At 40.5% G+C, this 14,133-nt stretch overlaps 1 protein-coding gene across 2 annotated transcripts in view; it reads right to left on the bottom strand.

Annotated features, from left to right (window-relative positions):
• Nhs (NHS actin remodeling regulator) overlaps positions 1-14,133 on the bottom strand; it is a 335,750-nt gene that overhangs the window by 50,620 nt on the left and 270,997 nt on the right. The window lies entirely within an intron of this gene.

Raw genomic sequence — 14,133 nt, 5'->3', positions numbered from 1 at the left:
TGCTGGTGACAGCTGGAAGGAGGGACAGAACAGTAAGCCTGATTGTGAAATAAAAAAGGAACAAGAAACTCAATGGGCAATTCCAGAAGTGTGTGTGCAGGTGTGGGTACCCCTCCTATCAGGCTTGTCTCTTCAGGGGCTTAGAGTCATAATTTGGGGTTGGACCCAGGTGAGTGGAGGCAGATCAAAAGACTTAATTCCCCCCTCATACTATCTATGCTGTTGACGAGACCTGGCACACCCTCAGAATAGAAAGACCAAGTGCCCATGGCTTTTCAGTCTTTAGTCCTGCTATTCGCCGTTGTGTTGGCTTGAGGAAAAGACTCATCAGCTGTGCTTGAAAAAAAAAAAAACCCTGAAGATCACTGAACCCTTGAACCAGAGTTTCCAACACTGTGTTGATACCCTGAACATAATAAGAGTGTTCCAAGGTTGTGATTATCATCAGGAAAGTTGAAGAAATGCAAAACATTTTCGGATGATGCCTTGGGATCTTGGAGGAGTGCGAGGGATTGGGTGAGTAGAGGAGAATTCTGATAATGGAAATACCTATTCACCCATGAACATTATACCGCAGCTATTAGTGTCAGACAATGCTAGACAGAGCATCACGCATAGAAATTCCTATCATCCTGAGGCACGTGCTCTGTTGAAAATGTTGATGTGATTCCTCCTGAAAGCAACAGATTAAGAAAAATACTGTCTGCCGCATACTTCCTGCTGCACTATAATACAATCTCCTAGAAATGACCTGAAAACATCAAACTCCAGAGGCCCTACATCTCTCCAAATGGACAGTTCCCACCTTTCTGTAGTAGGTAACTATCATCTCAGAAAATATCACATAAACATAAATAAAAAAGAAATTCAGCAATTTTTCTCATTACTAAATATAAACTTCACATTGTTTGAAAGGAAATACTATTTTTAATGACCTTCCTTTGCTGGAGCCCTAAACTCATTCCTACTATGGTCAATGGACAAGCCAGTCCTGAGGTTTTGGACTACTAAACTGCTTGATAAGAACAGATTCCAGGTGCAAAGATTAATTTCTGAATTCCAGTGTAGGTACCCTCATCCTGGTTCTTCAAAGGAACCAACCGTCGTGCACAGTGGCTGCTTTTACAGCCACGGATCCACGCTTCCCCTATCCTTTCTCTTCTCAGAAGCTAGAGTGGGTTTAGTCCACACATTAGCAGGTGGTAATGCAGTTTACTGGTTGCCACAGTGGCATCTGTCACTGCTCACCTATGACCTTTAGTCACAGAGTATTAAGTGTATGGTGCATCTATTGGAGGCAGAAAAGGGCACTAATGGAACACTCAATGAAGTCATCCCATTTTCCTAGTTTAAAAAAGTCATTTCTGGGCTTGAGGAAGATGGTTCAAGCAATCATGGGGATCTGAGTTAAGATCCCCAGTTCCCATGCAGTAAGCCAGCACAATATGTGCCTGTAATCCCAGCCCTGAGGGAATGGTGACAGTGGGGTCCCCAGACTTTGCGGGCCAGCCCGTATAAACAAATCAGTGAGCTCCAGATTCAGTGAGAAACTGTTTCCCAAAATAAGTTAGAAAATGATAGAAGTTGGCACCTGATGTTGTGGGAAATTAGTTTAAGGTGTGCTATGTTTCTGCGGTGGAACATTTGTTTAATGATGCAAAAATGTGTTGCATTCTTTCATGTTGCATTTGTTTCACTCTGTGAAGCTGTGTTACTTTGCTTGTCTAAAACACCTGATTGGTCTAATAAGGAGCTGAATGGTCAATAGCTAGGAAGGAGAGGGATAGGTGGGGCTGGAAGGCAGAGAGAATAAATAGAAGAGAAGAGAAAGAAGCGAGAAAGGGAGGAGGGGAGGAAGCCAGGGGCCAGCCACCCAGCCACACAGCCAGCAAAAGAGTAAGAAGGAAAGAAAGGTATATAGAATAGGGAAAGGTAAAAGCCCAGAGGCAAAAGGTAGACTGGTTAATTTAAGAAAAGCTGACAAGAAACAAGTCAAGCTAAGGACAGGCTGTCATAAGTAAGAATAAGCCTCTGTGTGTATTTATTTGGGAGCTGGGTGGTGAGCCCCCAAAAGAGTGAAAAAGTAAAACAACCAACTACAACTTGACATTGACCTCCAAATGCATATACACATATATGTACACCCACATACATATAAATATATTAATGTTCACATACATACATAATTTCTTTTGCTAATGGTTAAACTAAAGTTGAATTAATTTGTTTATAATGTTGCTATACCACTGCAATGCAAAGCTGCTCCCACCTTCAGATTCACCCTGCCCTATTTGCTTCCATTTTTAGCAATTTCATCATGACTGAATCATTAATGATAACAAGTTTAGTTACCTGTATAATATACATTATCACAGCAATAAAAAATAAAGTAAACTGGGTTTACTATTTTATTTGAATACAAATAGCTCTCCCCCGTCCAATAGAGCCCCAGGATGGCCCCCAAGGTTCCTGCACTCTCACTATATAACTCATGTAATCCTCATGAGTGTGGGAAGAGCCTGTGACTTATACTGCATCAGTTTGCAAAAGAAATTTTTATGGCCCCTATGCAGTTGAATTTGAGTTTATCAGCAGGAGAAATATTCTATTGGGTGGGTCATGATCTCACCATTTGGGTCTTTAGGAGATAAGAAATAACAAAGACATTTGCCTGTGCCCTGGAAGAAGCAAACTGTCACATTGTGGAGAAAATCTGATGATGGGAAACAATGGGTAGCTTATAGATACTGAGAACCCAACTTCTTTATCCTCAAAAAGCCATTTTTCCCAAGAACTGATAGGCTTCAAAGAGAAACCTGAACCTCAATCGGCAATATAGCAGGTGACACCTTAATTTTTACCCTAGTGGGACTCGGAACAAAGGACACGGATTCACACTGTTGACACAATATTGCAAGATAATATTGGAGGGGTTGTTGGTTTTGGTTTTGTGGTACTAGATTGAACCTAGGGCTTTACAGTTGCTAAGCAAATGTTCTATCACTGAGATGTATCACCAGCCCTCTTTTTATTTTTTATTCTGACACAGAGTCTTACTAAGTTGCCTAGGTCGACCTCAGAATTGTGAGCTTTCTCTCTCAACCTTCTAGGTCACTAGTACTATAGACCTGTGCCGCCATGTCTACTTAACAATGCTGTTTTAGTTTCTAAGTTTATAGTAGTATATTATGGACTAATATCATAGTAATAAGAAACTAATATACTCCCCCATTAATGTGTCTACTTCATTCAAGTCACTTATTTGCCTTCCTTTGTGATCCTCTCCTCTATGTAACTGCTGCATAAGGATGGAGCGGATGACAGCAAGCATTAAACTTGGGGGGTAGGATTAGATGCTTCATTTTATCCTTTAAAACAGAAAAAGGGCTATCTGTGTGCCTCATCGCAAGGCAAGGGCTTCTCTTCATAATACCATGGCCCCTTCACTCAACTCATAGAGAAAAGCACTGACTCATTTCATAGATAAGCTCAGAAAAAAAGGACATTTAATACACCTTGCGAGTAGACTATCGGGACTGAGAGGCCATCTCGAGCTTCATAGCTGCTTCTTTTTCTCAAATCAATACAGAAATAAATTAGCTAAAGGTGATTCGGGTAGGGGGAGGGAGTTATCTGCCACATTAAAAGCATCTAGTAAAGGACTCCGCACCTCCACCTTCTGTGTCTTCCACAGAATTAGGTACAACCAAGAACCAAGAGTATGTTCTGGAGAGTGACTAGAAGAGGTTGGGAAAGATTTACTGCATTCCAGAAAGACAAATAGCACCACAAAACCAAACAGCTAAAATAAAAGACCATGTGTCTGTAGGGCAGTGGATTCTTGGTAGACTCACCAGAGTTCACTCCCTTTATACACCTCAGAGACAACGAGATTGTCTAGGTCTTGAGTCAAAGTGATTTATCAACTGCGTGGATATTGTCATTCACTTGGGTCCTCAGAAATGACCTGACTTAAACATAAGATTTAAGATTCTCATCTGGTGTGTCTCGTGTGTGTGTGTGTGTGTGTGTGTGTGCGCGCGCGCGCGCAAAATATGTCCTATATTTCATCACCCAGAGGGCTGTGGCAGAAAGACTGCTGTGAGACTGAGATTAGCCTGGGATATATAATGACTTCCACATGATTCTAGACTATCATAAAATCCTTTCTCAAATACCAGAAGAGGTGAGAAGTGGGGGCTCTTAGACTTTCGCCTAGGAGGTTTGTTTCTAGGAACTATTGGAAAGGAGTTAAGATTGGAGGCACATGTAACCTTGTCCAAGCTCTCTGAAGCCCCCATTTTCCCCCTGCCCTGCCAGAATTAGTACTTATTTGATTTCATGTTTCCTGGCTGACCTTATGAGTTGCTTGCTACCTTAAAGTATAACCTATGGGCAAAGAATATGATGCTTGTTCTTGGGACTGGAGAGATGGTTCAGTAGTTAAGAGCCCTGACCGCTCTTCCAGAGGAGCAGGGTCTGATTCCCAACATCCACAATCAAAGGGGCTCACAAACATCTATAACACCAGTGTCAGGGACCCCGATGCTCTCTTCTGGCTTTTGTGGGAATCAGATATGCAAATGGTGCTCAGACAAACATGTAGACAAAACACCCATAATGCATAAAATCCAAAAAAGTTCCTATCCTAGAAAGACATTACACCCTATCAAGGGTTAAGCCCAGGTTCTCTCTCTTCCCTCTCCCAGGCTTTTCAAAACTGAAAGTGGGGGAGGGAGCAGACAGTGGAAATCAAAGCTTGAATTCTATGTGTGATAAAAAATTCAACAAAATGTGCCAAGTTACTCAGATATGGAATTTTTACTCCTTCAAAGGACAGAGAGAAAATTTAAAAACACATTCTTAGAGTGTCTACAGAAAACATTTACCTACAAATACCTTTGTTAGCCTTCCTTCCTGCCTGTCTGCTGGTCATCCCCACCCCCACTGCATAATAACTTTTCAGCCAGAAACACATCCCCACACAGCCCATCCATTCTGACAGCCTGTGATAGAAAGCAGCGAGGAACATCACACATTCGTATATTAGGAAGCATCTGAAATAGTTGGTGTTGCAGATACACAGTCGGATCGCTCCCACTTCCCTGCTAAGCTGAGTCCGTTCCACAGCAGCCAACAGCTTGGTGAGCAAAATGAAAATGTAGTCAGTCTGGAAGCTGCCTGCAGAATCCTCAGAGCAGCTGGGAAGACAGGGAGGGGAGTTCACCAAGGGATACCGTTCATTCCCACCTGTTCTTCTTTCTTTGGCACCCAGCCCTTCGCCCATTCTGCTTGGCAACTTGGAGGAGAGAGTAGAGCAGCCTACAAGAACAGCAAGAACTACAGAAGGCCTGCCAACCTGCCCAAATCCAGCCATGTTTCATGAAACCTTCTTGTTGGGCGATTTTTCTGCAGATCCATAGTAATTCAGATCTGCTCCCAACTCTGGACAGATTATCAAATATAGGCTTCTCAGCATCAGGAAGACGAGTGGAGGTTTCCTAATAAGTTTCAGCTCTTTAAAATATTCCAACCTCTACTGAACAGAATGCTAAAAGAACGAACAATTTTTTTCTCAACTTCTATACCAAGATAACGCTTCATACATAATAGGAAGACTAGTCATTACTGTTGCTGTTGCTTGTTTTCGTGGTTGTAGTTGTTCAACCACGTGGCTGTGTGCCAGTCGTTGAGCACTCCTAGTATTTCAGATCCCTATCTTTACATATGAATGATTAGGAAATGTCCATCTCTGGGTGCAGTTCTGCTCTGTCTGATACCTTTGTTTTCTACCAGCCACCAAAACCTACCATGAAAGATTCTGTATTAAAGCAATGAAAGAGTGGACTGGTGAGAAGAATTTGGCCTCTCTGTGATTAAAAAAAAAAAAGATTGGGTTTAATCACTGAAGTGAGAACCATAGTAATAAATCATGAAACTATTTAATTTTGGTCCCATACTCCAGAAAAATGGGATCATAGAGCACTCAGTGTGGTTCTGAGGCCCCAGTGAAATGATGCTGCATTGACTTATCATTGATTAATTAAAAATTACTCTTTTCCCACAGTAGGAAAACAAAAGACCAAGAGTCCTCTCTAAAAGAAGAAAGTGTAGAGATGACTATGTTTCTTGAAGCGATATCTCATGTGTAAAAGCACTTCCATATGGGTGTAAGAACTTGAGGTCAAATCCACAGAATCCATCAGAAGCCAGCTGTGGTAGCAAAGATCTGCAATAATAGTGTTCCTTCAAGATTGGCATACACAACAGAGAACACAACTTGTCTCTAACAAGTTGGAAGATGAACACTTGAAGTTGTTCTCTGATCTCCAAGTGCACAACATGGCATGAAAGTGACCACACTCACACACAAGAGTGTGTGCATGCACACACTTACACATCATACATATGCACAAACACTCAAATAAAATAAAAATTCCCCAACTTCTGTATTCTTAGTAGATTAACTATAAATGAGGATGATGCCAAGACCGGTTATACTTTGAGGACCTTATGCTGGAAACAGAAGTATGCCCATGACCAAGGAGCTTGTGACCTCCCTAATAGGTCTGACATCCCCATCTTTGATGGCTGTTGACTAGAGCAGTACTTGGTGTGACAACTTGAAGATCCTCTTAAGAGTTATTCTCAGAGGTGCAGTATAATCAGTGCCCCTTAGGAGTGGTTCATAATGACCTGCTCATCTTCAGGTCGCTCACCTGCCTTATTCTACACCATACATTTCTTTCACAATGTAAGTACATTGTCATCTATCACAGATCAGCTATTGTTTTCAGAAAATTCCTGTAAGCATGGCACAGAATCATTGTATTCTACTTCTGAAAGGGACCTCGGAAATTATAATGTTCTGGTTTTTTTGTTTTGTTTTGTTTTTGTTTTTTCAAATTGCAGGGCATGACCCATTAGTGGATTGCAAAACCCATTCAGCAGGTCAAGACTAGCATTTTTGAAAACAATGAAATAGAATAGTGTAGAATAGAATATGCTCAAGGGCACTGTATTGTTCTGTGAAGCTTTTGTTTGTTGTTTCTGCTGGGCATGCATGCACAAATTTGCTTGGTCATGATCTAAAAACACATCTCACTCTGAGCAGCAGTCAACACACTATAAAGACGATGGTTAAGGTCACTCCTCTCTAAGGCCAAAGATATTATCCAAAAATCACAGACCTGAGTTTTGGCAGAGACAATAATAATAATAATAATAATAATAATAATAATGTAAGTCTCCTGATCCTGAGTTCATGGACTTTCCTGTCTGGCTTCTGTCTCCGCCACTTTTAGTCAATATTTGCTGCCTACCACTTATATCTAGTTGCCCCTCAGAAAAAAATGCTCTACTGCCCTGCTTTTCTATGAAATCAATTTTTATTTTAGGATTCCAGAAGCATTTCAATCTGAGGGGCAAACCTTGTGATGAACAGGCACATAAACCAAACTCATACCCTGTTGTCTTACAGATCAAAAGTGTTCTCAAGGGTACCTTTGCCAAGAGCTCTATGGAAATACCATGACTAGAATAGACAGCCCTGTGCACTTACCAGAAACATGAATTTTATGTTGAAGCTTAGAGTATACATGCAACCACAGAGAAGTGACATTACTGAAGAGCGTTGGAACAGTAACAAAAAATATATACAAACTCCTCTTGTAGATAAAGACCTGGGTTTCATGTGGGTGCACAGAGTGGGATCTGAAGGCTTTTCATTTCTTGTATTCTGCCCTTTCTGAAATCTGTTTTCATATCAAGCAACCCAGAAGAGGATTGGCCAGGGTAGCAGGCAGACTTAGTTTAGTTGCCCTGATTTGTTTGTGGATATAGAATAATTTTACCACTACCCATCCTATAAGGCTCCACCCATCCTATAAGTCTCATCTCCAAAAATAACCCTACCACCCCAGGCTGCACTCTGCTTCCAAGCCATTCACTATTGTCTCCCTCTCTTTCGTACTCCTCCCAGACTTCTGTGACCACCTAGCCACACTCATGGACCTTAGCTCTGAAACTACACCTCTCCATATCCCTGGCAATGGCACACACTGTCCCAAGGAAAGGTTTGGTGGAGATGTGTGTGATCACTGCTGCTGCGTGTTAATGGCTCCATGTGGAGGTTGGCAGTGAAATGAAATAGACACAAAGAATTTAAAGGGGTTTTGCACCAGCTACAGGTTTTATTCATCTACAAAATCACAGTAGATGAAATTTAGATAGAATGAATTCACAATCATTTATAAATCACAATCTAAATGGGAATTTGGAGAAGGGGCAGGCTACATTACAATAAGAGGTTAGGGAAAATGGGTAGAGTGGGGCATTTTTCAGGAGGGAAAAAAGAAAAAAAATAAAGATGAAGTGGTGGGGTAACTTGGAAAGAGCATGATCTTACCGACCGAGTTCACATTCTAAGACTTAAAGATGTTTTCAACTCTCTATAGGTAGCAGTACTAACTAGAATTCCAAAGAGGAAAACTTGGCATGTCTAGTAACCTGAGGGGACTAGACATTCATCCATACCTCCCCACTTACATTCAGCAACTACTTTGTAAAGCCACTGGGCCAAAAACCAGGGAATGGGAACACAGAGGTGGTGTTTTCATTACTGTTGTGCCCCTGTTCTCAAAATACCTAGCAACAGTCATTTCAAGGAGGAAAAGTTTGTTTTTGCTCACAGTTCCAGAGAGATTCAAGTCCAACATGCCAGGGAAGGCTCAGCAGCAGGAATGCCACATCAGAGACTAGGAAGGAGAGCACTGTTAGAACTAGGGACCAAATTCTAGCTGGAAAGAACTGCCCTTAGTGTCCTTTTCCTCTTGTCGGACCCCATCTCCTAAAGGTTCCACGGCCTTCAAAATCTTCTAGGGAATAAGCATTCAAGACAGGAGCCTGTGGGAACATTTCAGATCCAAGTCATAACAGATGTTTCTCATAGGGTCCTTGTCGGCGGAGCATTTGTGGTCTTATACCCATTCTGTCAATACATCTTTCCTTTTGTTTCAAGGATTTATTATTTAGTTATTATAAAGCAGGAAATAGCTAAAGTTATACATTTCTCTCCCTTACAAAAATCACTCAATAAAATGAAAATTGCCCCCCCCCAGTTCCACTAGAAAATCTAATATATGCTGTGATGGTTTGAATGAGAATGAGACCCATATATTCACATATTCGAATGCTTAGTTGTTAGGGAGTGTCACTAGTTGAGAGGATTAGAAAGGTTAGGAAGTGTAGTCTTGTTGGAGTAGGTTCAGCCTTGCTTGTTGGAGGAAATATATCATTGTAGGTGGGCTACATGCTAAACCTAGTCTCTCCCTCCTGCTCCCTCCCCCTCCCCCTGCCCCTCCTCCTGCCTACAGATCAGATGTAGCTCTCAGGCTCTCAGCTAGCGCTCCAGTGCCACGGGTGTTGTCATGTTTCCTGCCATGATGATAATGGACTAACCCTTTGAAACTGTAAACAAGCCCTCAATGAAATGTTTTCTTTTATAAGAATTGCTGCCAGGGGGTGATGACACAGGCCTTTAATCCCAGCACTCAAGAGATAGAGGCAGTTAGATCTCTTTGAGTTTGAGGCCAACCTGGTCTACAGAGTGAGTTCCAGGACAGTCAGGGATACATACAGAAAAACACTATCTTGAAAAACAAAAACAAAATAAAGAATTCCCTTCATCATGGTTTCTCTTCACAGAGGCCCCTCTTGGACAGTTGGTTAGATTGTGAAGCAGTAAGGTAATTAGGACATGATTGATTCTCATTTATATATGCTAATAAATCTCTTCTACTATGTAGACGTTAGTTTCTTAGAATTTAGAGATCATCATTGATGGTAGAAAAATTTAAATACAAAAGGCCTTTCACATACCACCTTCATTACACTTAATTAGAATTAGTACTTGCTAGTCAGTATCTTTACAGGTAGAAGAAAATTGGTGTTTTTGTTGGGGAAACAAAACACTACGACTACATGAGAGTCCAGGTCAAACAGAAGTCTCTTCAAAGGAGCTTTCTATCCTAGAAACTTAGATATAGGTATGTCAGAGTCTGATGAGTAGGGAATACTGAACTCATGCTCAACCCAGTGCCAGAGAAGACGGGGTTTTTTTTTTTTTTTGATTCTGTTACTCTGTGTCTTGCTAAGTCTGCAGAGATACAAAGAGAGGTGTCCCAGATTAACACTCATTGTCCCAGACCTGGAATTAGTCCTGGCTCCTCTGAGATGGAACAGCCTTTTGTATACCACGGGTATTCTCTATTATGGTATTGCCACCAAGTCCTCTAGGCTTCTTCAGTAAGCAGGATTGGAAAACACGAACGCTTCAGAAGGTGAAAGTCAGTCAAGTTTAAACTGTCACTTTCAATTGAAATGTAAGATCGTAGCTTTTAGTTTAACTTCCTTGATTTTATACTTCATCTCTTTTTCTCTTGTGCTGAAAACCTCGATTCCTAATAACAATGTTGCAATTACTGACTTCAAAAGCTGCAAACTAACTGCAGTAAGAGAACTGAACTCAATTTGAGATCCCCCCTTTTGTCTTTGGGGTGTTTTCTACTAGTATTAAAGAATAAAAGATATTCTGCTTGAAAGGCTTGTGAAATGACTGAAGGTTCTAAACACAAAAATGCTAGGGCCCTGTGTATTTGGTTTGAGGTACATGAAGGGAAAGCTTTGAGATACTCGCAGCTACCTACCTATCCAGGTATATCTGGCTCATAAATAACCAAAAATCCATTGAAAGTTCCTAAATTTTTAATTCACAATTCACTTGAGAAAAACCTCCCAGCCTTTTGCCCTTCATGTTCCTCTCCTCTCCATGCCGGTTATTTAGGGAAGTAAGAGCGTCTGTACTTTCTTTCTCATCTCTGTGAAGTCTGCACACTGGCCCTCAAAGGAGCTGGGCAGGCTTTGTTGGGAAACAGTACAGAGAAGCTTCTGTGGTGGTGAGGAGAGCTTTTGATCTCTAGAAATTTGAAAACTCAAGCCTGGAGGTCTTGGCATTTATCCCAGAGATCAAACACATTTATTGGCACCTGTAGGGAAAGAGGAAATGAACCAGCCTTTTTTTGAATCCAGAGCTTCTAATGAAAACTCCAAACTATTGCAGAATCCACCAAAGGCCACAGACTCGTCAGAAGCTCCAAGGAGCCTCCATAGGAACTCCACTACCATGGACCCAGTGAGGGAATCACACGTGGGGATCAGACAGCTTCATCCATGAGTAACTACTGTGCATGAGCCAAAATATTAAGAGTCTGGATTGAATGATGTGAAATTATGATTTCTGCAGGTTAAAATAGATGAATAAGGCAAATTCATGTTTCAACTTTATAGCTCTTGAGTAAGAAAATGAAGACCTCAAACCTCAGCAATCTTTCAAAAAAAGTGGTATCTTATATCTCCTTCTCAGGTTCAAGATATTTCTATTATGTTTCTCTTCTAAGGTTGATTTGCTGCAGAGATAGGCCAAGATGAAAGGAGGAGAGAGGTAAATAATAGCAGAAAACCAACTATTCTATCCACCACACTCTGATCTAGGAAAGAAAGCATTTTACCTATTATAATGTTCAAAGGACTACAGAAGTATTTTGAGAAGAAAAGGACACCAGCAGCGCTCTCAAGGAGTTCATAGCCGAGTAGTCAGATTAGGCAAATGAGATGATTATCCAAGGTGGGATCAGGTGTTCACTCTGAAGGAACACTGAGTTCCACACTGGTTCAAGATAAATGCTTTCTGATTCCAGAAGGAGTACAGGGATGAAGGACCATTCAAGTGTGGGGAGTGGGCTGGTGGCTAGATAGGATTAGTAGACTAGAGGACAGATGCTGGCAGAGATCAGCATATGGTAAGGTTGAACTAGGTGAAATTTCTATTTTCAGGTCACAAAAAAATGTACTTGAATACGGACAATGTTTTGACCTGACCTAATATGAAATTTAAGAAGAATCTGTTGGTACGAGTCATAGGAACATTTCACTGTGGATAGACCATGAGTCATATGAAGCACAGAGAGGGCAATCATAATCCTGCTTAGGAGGGAGATAAAAATGACTTAGTAAAAACACAAATGAACCATACATTGAATTTGGCTTTCTCTATCAGTCATCCTTCTACTGAAAGTCCTTTATACATGATAAACTCAACAAAGTAACAAGATACATAAAAAAACCACAAACCCCGACATTTTCATATACCAATAATGAACACACTAAAAAACAAAATCAGGAAATATTGCCACTACAGTCTCAAAATAGTCAAAACACCTGAAAATAACCCTTCCCAAGTAAATAAGACATCTCTATAACAAAAGCTGCAAAGCACTAAAGAAAGAAACCGAAGATATCAGAAAATGGAAAGACCATCCATTTTCATGAAACACAAAATTAATATTGTTAAACTGGTAATATTAAAGAAATAATTGACAGATTCAGCACAATCTCCATCAAAATGGCATCTTTCAGAGACATAGAAGAGAACTTTCAAATTCACATGAAATCACACAAGACCCCAAATAACCCAAGAAATCTTGAGCAAAAAGAACAATTCTAGATGGATAAAAATACCAAATTTCAAACTATGCTACAGTTTCAATGTAATAAAACAGTAGCATATTGGCATGTTTTACAAAAACAGAAACATACACCAGTGGACGAGAATAGAAGACTGAGAAATAAACTCATGTACTTATAACCATCTGACTCTTGGCAAAGGTGTCCAAAACCATCAGTTGAGAGAAGATAACCTTCTTAACAAATGGTACTGGAAAAACTGAATCTCAACATATAGAAGACTGAATCTAGATCTGCATCTCTCACCCTGTACCAAATCGACATGAAATATGTAAGTGGCATTAATGGAAGATCTCAAGCTTAGAAATTACCAGAGGAAGACATCTTCAACATATCAACATAAGCAATGCTCTTCTGAACAGAAGCCTGAAAGTTGAGAAATAATAGCATGAATTGAGAAATGTAGCTTTGTCGGTAAAGTGCTATCTTAGTATGTAATGAAATCCTAGCTCCAATCCCCAGCATGGAATAAATTAGAACTTGTTAAGGGGAAGCAGGATGATCACAAGTTCAAAGCCATCCTCAGCCACATAACATGTCATAACATGTTTAAGGCCATTCTGGAATACATGAAACCTTGTCTCAAAACATATCTATAAAATAAACTAACTAATGAGATAGTATTTATGTTTGATGTATTCTCACTGTGATGAACACTTGAAAGCAAAACAACTTAAAAGAAGAAATATTTATTTTGGTTCAGACCCTAGTTGTTTCTTAGCATGGTTAGTCAGAATATGGTGATAGTAGACAACATGATAGAAGAATTGCTCAACACTTGGTAGCTGAGAATCAGAGCCAACACACACAAGGGTGAGAGTCAAGGATCTATCCCCCATTAACATGCCTCCTGTGGCCCGCTTCCTCCAGCTCAGCTTCATCTCCTAAAGCCTCCACTGCCTCCCCAAATAGTGTCATCAGCTTAGGACCAACACATGAGTCTATAAAAGGACATTTCATGTTCAAATCGTAACAATATCAAATTAACAAGCTTCTACGTGACAAAGGAGAACAATTAGTAGAGTTAGCCAACAGAATGGAAGAAAATCATTGCCTATCCTTCATTCCCTTCATCAGACAGAGGATTAATATCCAGAGTGCATGAAGAACTAAAACAAAGTAGGAAACAAAAGAAAAAATAAATCAATAAATGGGCAAATGAACTGAAGAGGCAGTTTTCAGGTAAAGATATACCAACAGTCAATAAGTACTTGAAGAAATGTTCAACCTATTTAGTCATCAAGGAAATGCAAATCAAAACTAAACTGAGATTCCATTCCACCCTAGTCCAAATAGCTGTTATGAATAAAACAAAGAGCAATAAATGTTGAGGAGGATGCAAAGAAAAGAGGATCCATTGTACACTGGCGGTAGTAGATGATGAGTCCAGGAATTCTGGGTCTCTGTAGATTATCTACTGGGGTTCTGCCTTTGCAGCTGCTGCTCTGCTAAGCTTTCCAATCTCCACCTCCATGTTGTCTCTAGGAGTTTGCAGGCAGAATAACTCTTCATAAACACACATGGTTTTCCAAGTCAGCCTCTCAGACTACC

Source organism: Myodes glareolus, chromosome X (assembly GCF_982192425.1).
Source record: "Myodes glareolus chromosome X, mMyoGla1.1, whole genome shotgun sequence".
NCBI classification, from domain to species: domain Eukaryota; kingdom Metazoa; phylum Chordata; class Mammalia; order Rodentia; family Cricetidae; genus Myodes; species Myodes glareolus.
This window is presented reverse-complemented; position numbering and strand designations above follow the sequence as displayed.